At 41.1% G+C, this 12536-nt stretch overlaps 1 protein-coding gene across 13 annotated transcripts in view; it reads left to right on the top strand.

Moving 5' to 3' along the window:
- MAP3K13 (mitogen-activated protein kinase kinase kinase 13) overlaps positions 1-12536 on the top strand; it is an 82748-nt gene that overhangs the window by 35563 nt on the left and 34649 nt on the right. Inside the window, exon 5 of one of the 13 annotated variants that reach the window (XM_054835011.1) lies at positions 7615-8184. The exons of the other annotated variants lie outside the window; for them this stretch is intronic. The gene's annotated coding sequence lies outside the window, so the exon portion shown is untranslated. The remainder of the gene's footprint in view (positions 1-7614; positions 8185-12536) is intronic. 13 annotated transcript variants of the gene reach the window in all.

Genomic DNA, 12536 nt, shown 5'->3' with positions numbered 1-12536 from the left:
TTTACTGAAGAACTAAATTCTCCCTTGATTTGAACCTGGTTTCATCTCAATGAAAGCAATTAGTTGCATGAACTACCCTGTCCTTGCTTCATCAATGACAATTAATCAGTTGGTTCATCAACATTGCTGCTGCTTATTTATCTTATTTTTTTCAGTTAATAGACAAGGCGCTCTATATTGGAGTGCTATGTGCATAGTAGTAGTGTAATAGAGGTGGCTTAAGGATAGAAAATATGGCTCGTAAGGGGGACTGTGGCATTTATAGATGGCATGTGATGGGAGAGCAAGCTTTGAACCATGTGATCTGTCATGTTTTTTTCCTCCAGTATGTTATATCTTTTGTGAAAAGTATACAAGCACTTTCTGTAAACCTTTCCTTACTAATAAGGGGGAAATTGGAGTCTGAGCAGGCTCACGTGTCTCTGCTTGAAGGGAAGTTCAGTCACCTCTTTTACTCTGCTTGTGGAGGACTATAGGTTGTAAAACATTCTTGTGAAGGAGTTGTCCTGGAAGGTCCCAGGGTTAATGCTTCAGCTGACATGTTTTTGAACATGGCTCTCATTCTTTCTCTCTTAGCCACGACTTGAATTTACTAATGTGGTGCTTATTTTCCCTGGATGGATAAATCTAGTGCAATACAAAGCTGATGGCTTGATTGACTGGGAGTATTAGGACATTGGTTAACGCCTCTGTGCCCTTTTGGTGAAGGTTGTTTAATTTTTGGTTGTCTCTTAACGTCAGCTCTATGACTTAATGCAGAAAGCAAGTGTTTGGTATGCCAGAAAGCATCTTCAGAGAGTGTCCTGCTTTGGGGTGCCTTCTACATCATACTGTATTGTCCAACATTGTGCTTGAAAACGAGGATCAAAATCACCACTGCCGACAAGTTTAATGTTCTCAATCTGAATATTCAGGACCAAAAATCTGTTAATCATGATTGTAACTATTTAAAGTGTTGTCATAACTCTTCATGAAGTGAGTAATTCTGTGTTGTGGTACCTCAGATCAAGAGGACTCTTCTAGGGTCTGCATTTAGCAGTGGGGGAACAGAAGTCGTCTCTTGGGAGAGGAGAAAACAAAAGGAGTAAGCTCTGAAGCAAAAGCTACTGATAACTTCATGACTGACAGTAGTCTGGGAGGAAGATGCTGAGAAGGTTTTACTTGTCTTGAGAATATTTACATAGGGCTGATCCACTGTTCTTGAAGGAACTTTATCACAGTACTACAGAGAAAACTGTTAGTACTAAATATAGTGCCTTATTCTGGCAGTCTCTGACTTATAAATGCTTTAATTTTGCTGTCTTAATGGGCTTTCAGCAGTTTATGTAGGGTTTGGTTTTTTTGTAGAAATCTGAATAATATTCCTCAGAGAGGTTGTGTAACAGTAGCAAGGATGGAAAGATTTAATTTGGCAAGACCTCATAGTGCAAAAGATCAGATTAATTTTTTAGCTTCTGGTCTTGCTGCAAAGCTTTCAGTACTTCGATATCCTCACAGAAGAGGCCTGAACCATTCCAAAAAAATCATCTGGACCCTTAGTATTAGGAGACAATGTGACTTCCTTAGGCTGGTGCTTCACTATGTTTACCCTTTAGAAAAGTTGTTCTTCTTCTCATGGCCTATTTAAATCTTTTTTTGTTGCAGTTTGGGTCCATTATTTTTTCTACTCACCATGGATGTGAAGGATAGGTTTCTTCTTCCTTTGCAGAAACTGTTTCTGTATTTAATAGAAATATATCATATCTCAATCTTAGCATCTCTTTTTACTCTGTCCAGATTGAGCAACCTCAATGAGTTAGCTCACTCATCCCTTGTAGCTCACCTTACTGTTTGTCTTTTCTTTTAGTGCTGGCATGGTTTCTCTCTTTGTTAACAAACCTGACCCAAAAATGGACTTTACCAAAGGCTTTATGAAAACTGAGTAGATTGGGAACTTGTGCTCCTGTCAATGGATAGAAGTTGCCTTGTTTGTGACAACTTGGTGTTTATAATTTGTGCTCAGTCTGTGATCCTCTCTATCCCAAATCCTTATCTACAGAACAGCTGCTCAGCAGTTGTTTCTATATTTGTGCAGGTGATTTTTTTCCTCTGAACAAAACTTGACCTTGGGGAGTTATACCACATTTTTTTAAGCACTTACCCAGTTTCATGAATTCCTCCCCGCAACAGCTTCCCATTTATGCATGCCTTTTTCTGGGGAATATGCCTTTTTGTGGGAATAACATGAATTATAGGACTTCTCTTTCCACGTGGCCCTAATACGGAGGCTTCACTGTCAGGTCTCATTTCTTTTGCAGGCTCCTAACCTGGAAGTGGAGAGGTGACTATAGCTCAGTTGGCTTTAAAAGTGTCCCTTATAACTGCTAATTATACTTACTTATTTTTACTTCCCCCTCCAGTATTTCTCACTGCTGGCAATTCTATTAGAATTAATTATTGCTATGGAAGACTTCATTTTGGCATGTTCTCTGGGAGGAATATTATTTTGTGACTGTTTCCCTGAACAAATAGATCTGCTTTTCTCATATGGCCTTTGCTAAGGGTTTCTGCAAATTATTTCTAGAGGAAAAAAACAGCAAGTAAACAGATTTTTCATCTCTCTAGTTGTATTACCCTACTCCTGACTATCAGTATTTAGGCTGACTTCCTGTTTGTTCACCCTCTGCTTGATAATTTTATACCCCATCGTCTGATTTCAACCACGTGTCAGAGATGGAGGTTTTCAGATCACGAAATCCCTACAGGTTTTGTACAAACATATGGACAGCTTGGAAAGAGATAAAAGTTAAATGCCCTCACATACCCCTGACCAAGGGAAAGGATGTGGCCTGAGTCCATGTAGTTTCAGGTGGCAGAGAGTTCCCCAAGGAGGAAGACCTTAGTTAGCAGCTTCCCCAGACACAAAAGTGGTGTCTTAGTCATGTTTTCTTTCCTGATGGAGTTTCAGAGCTTCTCCTTACGTCTGAGGAGCTGGGCAGTCTTCCTTCAGGAAGATAAAAACCTGCAGAAGTAGTCTTTTAAACTTCCCCAGCATCATCAGTGCATGTTCGTAACGTTGTAGTGGCATGCCTTCTCCTAAAACTACACAGGCTTTTGTCGTGGTGAGGAGCCTGAAAGGCAGGGCTCATCTGGAAAGAGTGGGCTTGCTGGGAAAAACACCCAGAAACTCCTCAAAAACAAATCCGCACCAGCCTCAGGCTTAAACAGGTGAAGACTTAATGCATTTTGTCTTGTCATTGTGTTTTAGTGCCTTTATTAGTTCCTGGAGTGTTGCTAAAGGCAATACGAGGTTAAAAGAAGTCATCATAGAGTCTTATGTACTCCTACCCACCATATCTTGCAGAGCACACTCAGTCAAAAAAAACCCCAACTGGCAGCTGTGTGGAAGATGGTTTTGCTGTAAGAAGCCTCACTTTAGTACCAGAAGTTGGTAGCATTTTCATTTGAAGATTGTACGGTGGTGGTACAAGTGTCCGTGAGTTTGTTTGAATAGCTTTTGGGGAGATGCTTGATGATATGGGTAGCTTTCTCTCAGGATATTGCGTATCTGTGAGTCTGTAGCCTTCTTGAGCTCTCTGCTTCCGTTTTTAAGCAAAACTAAATGTCTCACCATGGCTCCCTAATGATGCTGTTTTGTGAGCAGAGGCAGCTCTGATCTTTCTGATCTGAGAGGGTCCAAGCCTTGTTCCACGGATAGCCCTATTGCCTGTGTAGCAGCAAACTTGGTCACCAAAATGTAGACCCTAGCTTCATCCTACCCCAAAGGCAACCCCTTAACCAGTGATGGACTCGCCTGTCCTACAGGCTCTGGGCCATGGTGGCTCAGCAGCTGCTGCAAGAGTGGTGAGGCTGGAATGGGGTCTCAAATACTCCCTTACAAAACAGGACTTGTAATAATGGTCCCTGACTCAACTCACAGCTCACCTGTTCTCATAGCGTTGCACATGTCCCGCTTCTGGCTTTCTTCTCTTCAAGTGACATTTTTTTCCTTTGGTCACACTTCTTGCCTCCTAGCTCCTGGCTCTGGTCTTGTCAAATTGCAGTGCCATTCAGCTGCCTTTGCAGGGAGGACTTCTCAGAGTCTCAGATTTGGGGGGGATTCTGGTTAAAAGCCTGAAGATCTGATGGTTTAAGTATGATTATGGGGGGTTTTTTTCCCCCCCTTCCTTCCTGTCACCCACCCCACTGCTGAAGATTAGGATAATCAGAAGAGGAATGTATGCCTACAGGGTTGGAATAGTGGGTGAAAGACTTCTCAGATTTTAGAACTTGACAATAAAATGTTGCTCAAGCCATCTTACCTATGCAAATATTTACCTAGGCTTTCTCCTGTTAGAGAATCATTTGCTGTTTCACTTCACCTATTTATTCATCCAGGTAGAACATTTTCACAGTGGAGTCCCTCTTGCACCTCCAAGTGTGTGCTGAGTAGATTTATAAACAGCCTTATTGATGTATAATTCTGAAATTAGCCTTTGAGTCACTTTCATCTGCTTTTGTTAGTGGAATATGCCACAAAAAGTGTTAGGCGTTTGCTTTGATTTTCTGCTTCCCTGTGTGTCTGTTACTGGGCACCATCAGAGATGGGACACTGGGATGAAGGGGCCTTTGCTCCCCATGCAGCAGAACCATCCTCTCCAATCAAAGGTTGTATTGTGATTTTAGCCCAAGATCAGCATCAAGTTACCAAGGCCTATAAATGGCAAACTTATGCTATTTTTGAATATTGGCATAATATTGTCATTTTCAGTCTTCTGCAATTTTACTCGTTTTCCAGTTTATTAAAATGGAAGGTCGCAGGATTGGAGAACTTGTTAAATGATTATTTTAGGACTGGGCTCAAATTAATATGATGTGCCAACTTGAAATGTTATGCCTAGCAGATGCTGTATAACATTCCTATTAGTTACTAATTGGCTTGAAAGTACTTAATTATCTTCTCCAGATACAGATATCTTTTAAATCCTTCTAGCTTTCCTTTTTACACCCATTGCCACCAGTTTTGCCTGCTATGTCTCCTAGCAGTCTACCTACTTAGTTACTCAATCTTCTTTCAGAAATCCTGCTGCCTGTGAACTTTTCACTAGTATGGTCTCTTATGAACTTTATTTTTTTAGTATCTTATACCCTTGTTGTACTTTGTACATTTTATTTTTCTATTTTCACATTAATACTGAACTAAACTTAGCCATGGAATTGTTTTTGGGCATCTGATACTCCACAGAGTTCCCTGCTTTTACCAGTGCTTTTGTCTGAATGAGAAGGAGGAAAATAATTTCTCTTTCTAATATTGATCAACTTAGTTAATCACCACTGATGCATGAAAAGAGCTATGTACTGTGTACTATTAAAATATGTAACTGGTTACAACCATCCTGTTTTCTAATGCTGTTGTTTGGCTACCAACCTAATCTTGTAACAGCCATCGATTTTAGGCCAATGATTGTTTTTAATTTCTTTTTCATAATGAGTTAAGGTAGTGATCTTGCATCAAATTCAGGACTTTTGCGTTGGAAAATTTTAACCTGAGCTATTGAGACACAGACAAAATTGAGTGGTGATAGGCCAAACCAAGTCACCATAGAGAAGAAAATCTTAAGTTGTATGTGCAAACTCTTTTTTCTCTGCTGGAGTCTTCCTGGGGTCTTGTTCCCATTTATTTTCCCTGCTGGGTGGGTTTTTTAAATGCCACTGCAATTAACTCTCTGAGAATTATTTTCCTTTCTATTTTTATTCTGACTTTTCTCGTTCTATAGCAATATTCCTCCTTTTCTTCCTGGTACTGTGCTCCCCCTTCTAGTTCCTGAATTTATCCCTTTCTCCTTTAGGGTAAGAGGGTAAATTTTTGTTTCCGTTTGAAAACGCCAGGGAAATCTGGAAGCTGTTGTTTTCATACCACAGTGGTGATGTCGGCTGTAAGGCAAAGTGTTGGGCTCTGAAGGGGAAGGGAAGGCAGGGAGTCAGAGCAAGTACTCCGACCTAAGTAATCGGATGCAACGGGGGTTTGAAATCGTGACGTGAAGTGATCCCTTTGAAGAGACGTGTCTCACTGTGCCCCTACTCCTGCTTCCCCTGGTGTACAGTAGCTCTCAATTTGTAGTGGTTGCATTGTCTGGGTAGAAATCTCATGATTTGTCATTTGTGACTTTTAGCTCATAAAGAATAGGTATTTCATCAGCCAAAGTTAACCTGCACTTTCTTTGATCTTGAAATAAGAAATTTGCATTAATTTTAATTTTTCTCTGGCCAGCTTCATAAAGCTCAATTCAAAATCCAAAGTCAAAGCTCAATTTATTGTGGCTGCTGTTAAATTCGGAGCATACTAAGACATTCTTATTATTGCAACTCTTTGGTGGAGTGATAGTATCTAATAACACGCTATGGTACACCTGGGAGATGAAGATGTGCTGAGAAGCAGATGTAGGAGTCCAGAAACTCCCAAATGGTGTCTTTTGGCATAGCAGAACTGGAGAAGAGAAGAACTGACTGTATCACCCTGGCATACATATTGCATAAAAAAATAAACTACTGTCTTAATACATGCAAAAACCTACCTATCCCCTCATACAAGTACATTTTTAGGTAAGTATTATGTCTGTATTTGCCTCCAGGAAGGCTTTTGCATCCTGCCCTTCTCCCTCCACACAAGTTAGTATCAGTGGTGCTGGCCCAAACCCTTGGTTTCTAAACCCAGATCCTCATTGTTGTTACATCCAGTCCTGGTTTATTTTGGGATGTTACCCAGTTTCCTTAAGGAAAGGTGGGATTCTCTCAGTCATTCTCTTAAGATGTGCTTTACCAGAGTAAGTTTTGGGACATCCTATTTTGGCATAATTGCTTCCTACTTGCTAGGAAAAAGGGTGGTAAAAATATGGAAATTCTGACTCTTAATAATTTCGAAGCTACGAATTGTTTAGAAGGAGTTTTAGAGGCCAAATTGATGAATTCTGGTAAACCCTGAGATGGTGTAATCGCATAGCTTACAGCCCAGGTTTTTCTTCAGACCTTGACCTTAATTCCTGGTTACGCTCATCCCTCCACTCCTTCCCTCGTATTTCAAAGATACAAAAATAAGGCAAAACTTGTGCTCTTCCCCTGTGCAGATCCGAGTTAATCTTGCGTGTGTTCACCAGGACATTGCCATCTATTTGGGCGTCCAAAATGACGCCCTGCGCCCTTGCATCTGGTGCACACATCTGGTGTGCAATGAATATAATTGGCATGGGATTGAAAAGGAAATTAAAATAGCTGGTAGGCTGTGATACGTGGACGTTGTGCCCGCTGTTCGTTACGTGGCCGCAAGCGTGAAATGGCGTGTGCTCTGATTTTTGGTTCTGAGTGTTTCTGACATTGTGAGCTTGTCTGTGCGTTGTTGGGAATGTTTGGTGAGAGCTGAACGCGTGATTTTGTTAGTGCTCCTATTTTTATTTTGTTGGTGCTTTTGCATCACTAATCAAATACAAGCATCCTATTGTTCTCCCTGCAGCTTCCTTCCAGTACGTGCTTATATTTAGTTATTTTAATAATAATAATACCCAGGGCTTGTAATCCTGAAAGAAGCCAGAGAGATGATAAACTCCTTTTCTGATTACTAAATACATCTGATTCATATAGCAGATGGCTGTTATTTGATACGCTGTTGTTATCCACGCTGTACGGAGGGGCAGAAACTCGCCGGAGCGATGACTTGAAGGCATTAGGGGATGTCCTCACTCGGTCCTCTCCGCGGAATGGCAGCAGTGATGCCATTTTACCCAACAGCTTCACTTCAGTTACGAACAAATTGTTTTCAGTGTCCTCTTCCCCCCCCTCGCACACGTAGTACAGAGGCGTGCAGCCCTCCCAGCTGCCGGGGGAGCCCCACGGACTGGCTCAACGGTGGGCTCGGGCTCTTCAGTGCCCAGATTTTTGCTGGCAGAAGGCGTCCGGCGGTGCCTGCGCGGATTGGCTGCCCCCCTGCTCCCCTCTCCCTCTCGCCAGCGCCGCCGAATCTCGAAACAGCCCGATTTACATCCATTCATGAATCCGTGACGTCAGCACGCTTCTGTGCTTCTTTGCAGCAGGCTGCAGGATTGTGTGGGTGGAATTTCCTTTTATTTTGCAACACTTCCTTCTTTTTTTTTTTTTGCCTTCCATCTTTTTAAAACAAGAAAATGGAGCATCACATAAGAAATCTTAATCCTTGTAAGTATTTAAATGAAAATGTCTTTTTTTTTTTTTTGAAGCATGTGTGTTTGTGTGTTTAATGGTCAGCGTTACCCTTTCGCCATTTATTTCAGAAGGACAGATGGATGTTGCATTTGTGATGTGAAAGGGCTGAAAAAATGATGCTGAGAGAAGGGAAGAGGAAACGTGAAACCTTAATTTATCCATCACAGCATATAAATCTGATAGCTGGCCTGTCCTTTTGCTTGTCGGTGTGCTAGACATTTTTCAGTTGCAATTTTGCACGTTATCTTCTTGTGCCCCCCTTTTAAAGGGGAAGGGAATGGCAATGGAGAATAGATATATATGGAATACACAGGGAATGATATAAGAATTACTAGAGGTAGTATAAAGAAGCAGATTTGGTTTTTTTGCCTTCTAGGCAGTTGTAATATTTTTTTTTCCTTGTGGGCTAATCAAGCAATTCTTCTGTTGTCTTACAATAACAAATAGTTTAATTTTATTTTTGAGATGAAGAAGAGATGTGGTTTTCTTTCTATCAGCCGGGTAGGAATTTGTTCCTTTATTATTGAAAATACAGTTTGAGCTGTCTCTGTTGTGCCACATGCATGATTTTTACCCCTCGTTTTCCTAATAAATGAGGAAGCTGGGAGTACCATTGCAGTTAACGATACTGTTCACTTGGGCAAGATTTGTCATATTCTTGCTTACCTGAATGGGGCATGATGTCATGTTTTCTCCCAATGAAATGAGTGGAGCTGCTCTTTATTTTTGTTTTGGGGGGAGGTGGTTTAGGTACTGCAATACCTTAATCATATCAAGCCACATGTCTCCAAAGTAAATGAAAAATTGGGTATTTTAAGTTGATCTGGAGAAAGATGACATCAGGCCTGTGTGTTTGGATATACTGATTTTATCAATAGGCTGTCTGCTCAATAAAGAAACTGAAGGAATGTATTTTGCTCAGTAATTTTGAGGGAGAAAAAATGAAAATATTTGAAATAAAAATGAAATGGATGAGTGAAATGAGAGATTCAGCCGGTCTGACTCACAAATGTGGACACTTGTCACAGTAACTGCTGTCTGTGGAACCCAGATATTTTGGCATATCCAAGAATCCTGGAGGTTAAAGTTGTCATTGGTTTCAAAGTTTTTGTTACCATCCTTTTTGTTGTGTCCCCCAATGTATGTGGGATTTTGTTTTGAGAGAGAGACACAACCCTTTGAACCTCTGTTTCTGTAACAGACTTTGGCTGTAAAAAACAAATAAATCATGATTTTGATGTCTGGGGTTTGTTTGTTTGTTTTGCTTTAACATGAGGTTTTTTTTCCTGTATTTTGGGCCTCCAGTCTGGTTCTTTGATCTAGAACGGTTCTGTCATTCAGATCTGTCTTTGTCCCCTGCTGCCTGATAGTTAAATTTATAGCTGGCATTCATTTTGACCCCTGTGCCTGGAACTAGCAAATAACTTCTGGCACAGAATATATGGTAGGGACTCTTACTGCTTCTCAGCTATACCTGAACTTGTGTTTAAAAATGTGTGGGTAGTCTGTTTTTTCTTTTTTTTTTTTTTTTTTTTTCTGGTTGCATTACTAACCACCTTCTTTTGTCCCCTATTGTAAAGAGTTGGTAAGTGGCTTATCTCCAGTGGATCAGAAAATTGAGTAATGATTTATTTGAAAAATCTCTTCATAGGTAAGCAGTTTCACAATTAGTAGTTATTAAAATACGGTTCTACTCTAAGCAGTGGCAGCATAAGAAACGTTTTACAGTATTTCCTGTTTTCTTATGACTTTTTTACAGCAAATGGGAGATGGTGACTGGTTAGACTGGAGTTGTTCATATCAGGTACCTGCTCCAGGCTTTCTGCAGTTGAGATGTGTGGAGCGGATTTCAAAAAGTAGGACTTCTCAAAATGGCAGAGTCTTTAAATAAAGCTTTCATAGGTAAAAATAAGAGCAGTATCACATTGGTCATATGAACAGATTTAAAATCAGTGCAGGTTCCTCTTCAGCTCTGGTCCTTGGGCCAGGCTAGGCAGGGGAAGGTGCCTGAACCTTGCTGTCCGTAGAGTATTTTAGCCAAACTCTCACCTGAGATCCTCTGTTTGGAGGAAAACAGCAGCAGACTTAACTGCTTTTACAACTTCCACTGAGTTTCTCAGCTGTAGCTGAATCAAAATGAGCCAGCTGAGGCAAAGAGTACCTCTGCATCTCAGGGGTTTGGCTGAAGTGCCAAAGCAAGCCCTGGCTAGCTTATGGGACGGTTGTTTGGTGGGGTTTTTTTTCCCTCCTTGGCAAATAAATCCTGTGCATGGACTTTAGTCTTTTGTAGGCTGCTGGTTTTGTGACATTACAGCAAACCACTCTTGCTTTTTGGGGAGGAGGAGTAAATATTTCACCTAAAACACATACTACTTTGGATCGAATAGCAAGTTGGCAGCTGCAGCAGAAATACCGAGGTGGGCTGGAGCAGAAACACTGTGTGCACTTACTCCCACCCCTATAAATACTCAACATGTATTTTGACCTCTGTCCTCTTTCCCTGTTTACAACTTCAACCGAAAAGTTGGTCGTTGGAGTGGGTTCAAAGGCATTAGCAACAGTTGGGTGTAGGCCAGGGTGAAGAATAGTTTTTTCTGTGTAAAGTACGTGGGTTTTAATCCTCCGGTGAACCTGTAGTTGTTTGTGCTGTTTCTTCTGGAGCAGTTGCTAGCTCAGCGTGAGAGGTGGTATAAGGGAAGGAGGGAGAAAGTCCTGGCGGGTCGTGGGTGGGAGGCTGGGCTTTTTCCAGCACAGTGGGCTTGAGGAATGGAGGTCTCTCTGCTTGGACATTTTCTTCATTCCTAGGATGTTTGCCCTTTCCTGTCCCCAACCTGTTCCTCTGTTACCTTCAGGTCTTCTGGAGGACACCAAAATCAGTAATGCAGCTGTACAGCAGAAGCACAGAAAATCTAACCTCACCATCCTTTTGTGTCTGAGGAGGTTCCCAAGTGTTGGTTTATCAACCGTAGTCAAAAAGTGATCTAGTAGGGATGAACCAAGAGGCTGAGTACTGCCTTGGAAGGTCTCTGCAAGGTGTTAGATGGCATGTGTCACGTCAGGCCTCCGGAGTGTTCTCTATGGTTCTTCAGTCCGTGACTGTGTGCTGTCTTGATCGTGTTACCATCACATAAAGCTGTAGTGGCCTAAGAATAGGATCATACCTCTTGGATGTTGCTCTAACTCCTTAACGCTGTGTCGGTAATACAGGCTTAATAGAGGCTCCTCAGCAAGTCATTGTGCTCGCTTCTCTATCTAGGAGTAATCCCCTTTGCTCGTAGAAGTGTTATGGTGCTTACTAACTACAACTCGGTACTACTGTCGTTTCTCATCTGAGAGATCTGCCAGCTGGATCTCAAGTGTCCCCTTCCATCAGGTGCACACGCCGGATCCAGCACCTGGTGTGATGTTGATAGAGGCCAAAGCATTGCGGGTACCCCAGTAACTTTTGTACTTTCATGGATAGTTGTTCAGTTACTTTAATACTGGCTGTGAAGCATGTAAGCTGTTAGTGCTGAGAAGTTTGTGTGTATAGCTTTTACATGTCAAGTTGCTTTGCAAATATTGAATAATTCATACCTACTACAAAAATAAGAACAAGCGTGTGAGTGAATTTACCTGAGACCAGTTTGATGCCTTCACATAAATTAAAGTGAGAGTTTGATTCATTCACTGGATTCCTGAAAATACAAATTTGATATTGATCTTCATCCTTGAAGATCTTTCAGACATTAATTAATCTTAACGCTGCTCCTTGGAGGAAAAGATGATGTTTCAGTTCTGGAAGTGGGGATATGACAAGATGCTGTTCGTTGGTGATACTGGAACATTTTAATGGCTTCGTGCAGCAATGCCAAGCTGTAAGACGTCTGTGAGCTTAACTTTGAGTTTTTCCTGGTTTTTGTAGTTGTAAAATATTTGAATTTAAATCCTTCAGTCTGTTATTGCTATTTAGTAACATAACATGGATCTTTAATGAGGTAAGAAAAAAGTGCAGAATTCTGAAGGGTGAAGAGAGAAAAGGAGTAGAGCAGAGCCTGAAGTCTGTGACTGGGTTTTAAAAGTTGCTTCATACTATGAAGACAGCTGGAAAGATGAAAGAGAAGAGTGTAACTTAAGGTCATTTCTAAATTTTGATCTAAGACAGATTCCAATAGTAATTCAGTAGTATAAAAGGCTAATCAGCATTTGGTCTGTCTCTTATACCAGCTAAATGTTTTACAGTAGTATTGATGAGCCTGTGATGGAGGGTGTCAATGGCCAGTTGAGACGTCAGAACATTGAATATGAAACTTTGAGTGTTTAATGTATGCACATAGCTCAAGCCA

This window comes from Grus americana, chromosome 9, assembly GCF_028858705.1.
Source record: "Grus americana isolate bGruAme1 chromosome 9, bGruAme1.mat, whole genome shotgun sequence".
NCBI lineage: Eukaryota > Metazoa > Chordata > Aves > Gruiformes > Gruidae > Grus > Grus americana.
Note: the sequence above shows the minus strand (reverse complement) of the source record. Positions and strands in the feature narration are given on the sequence as shown.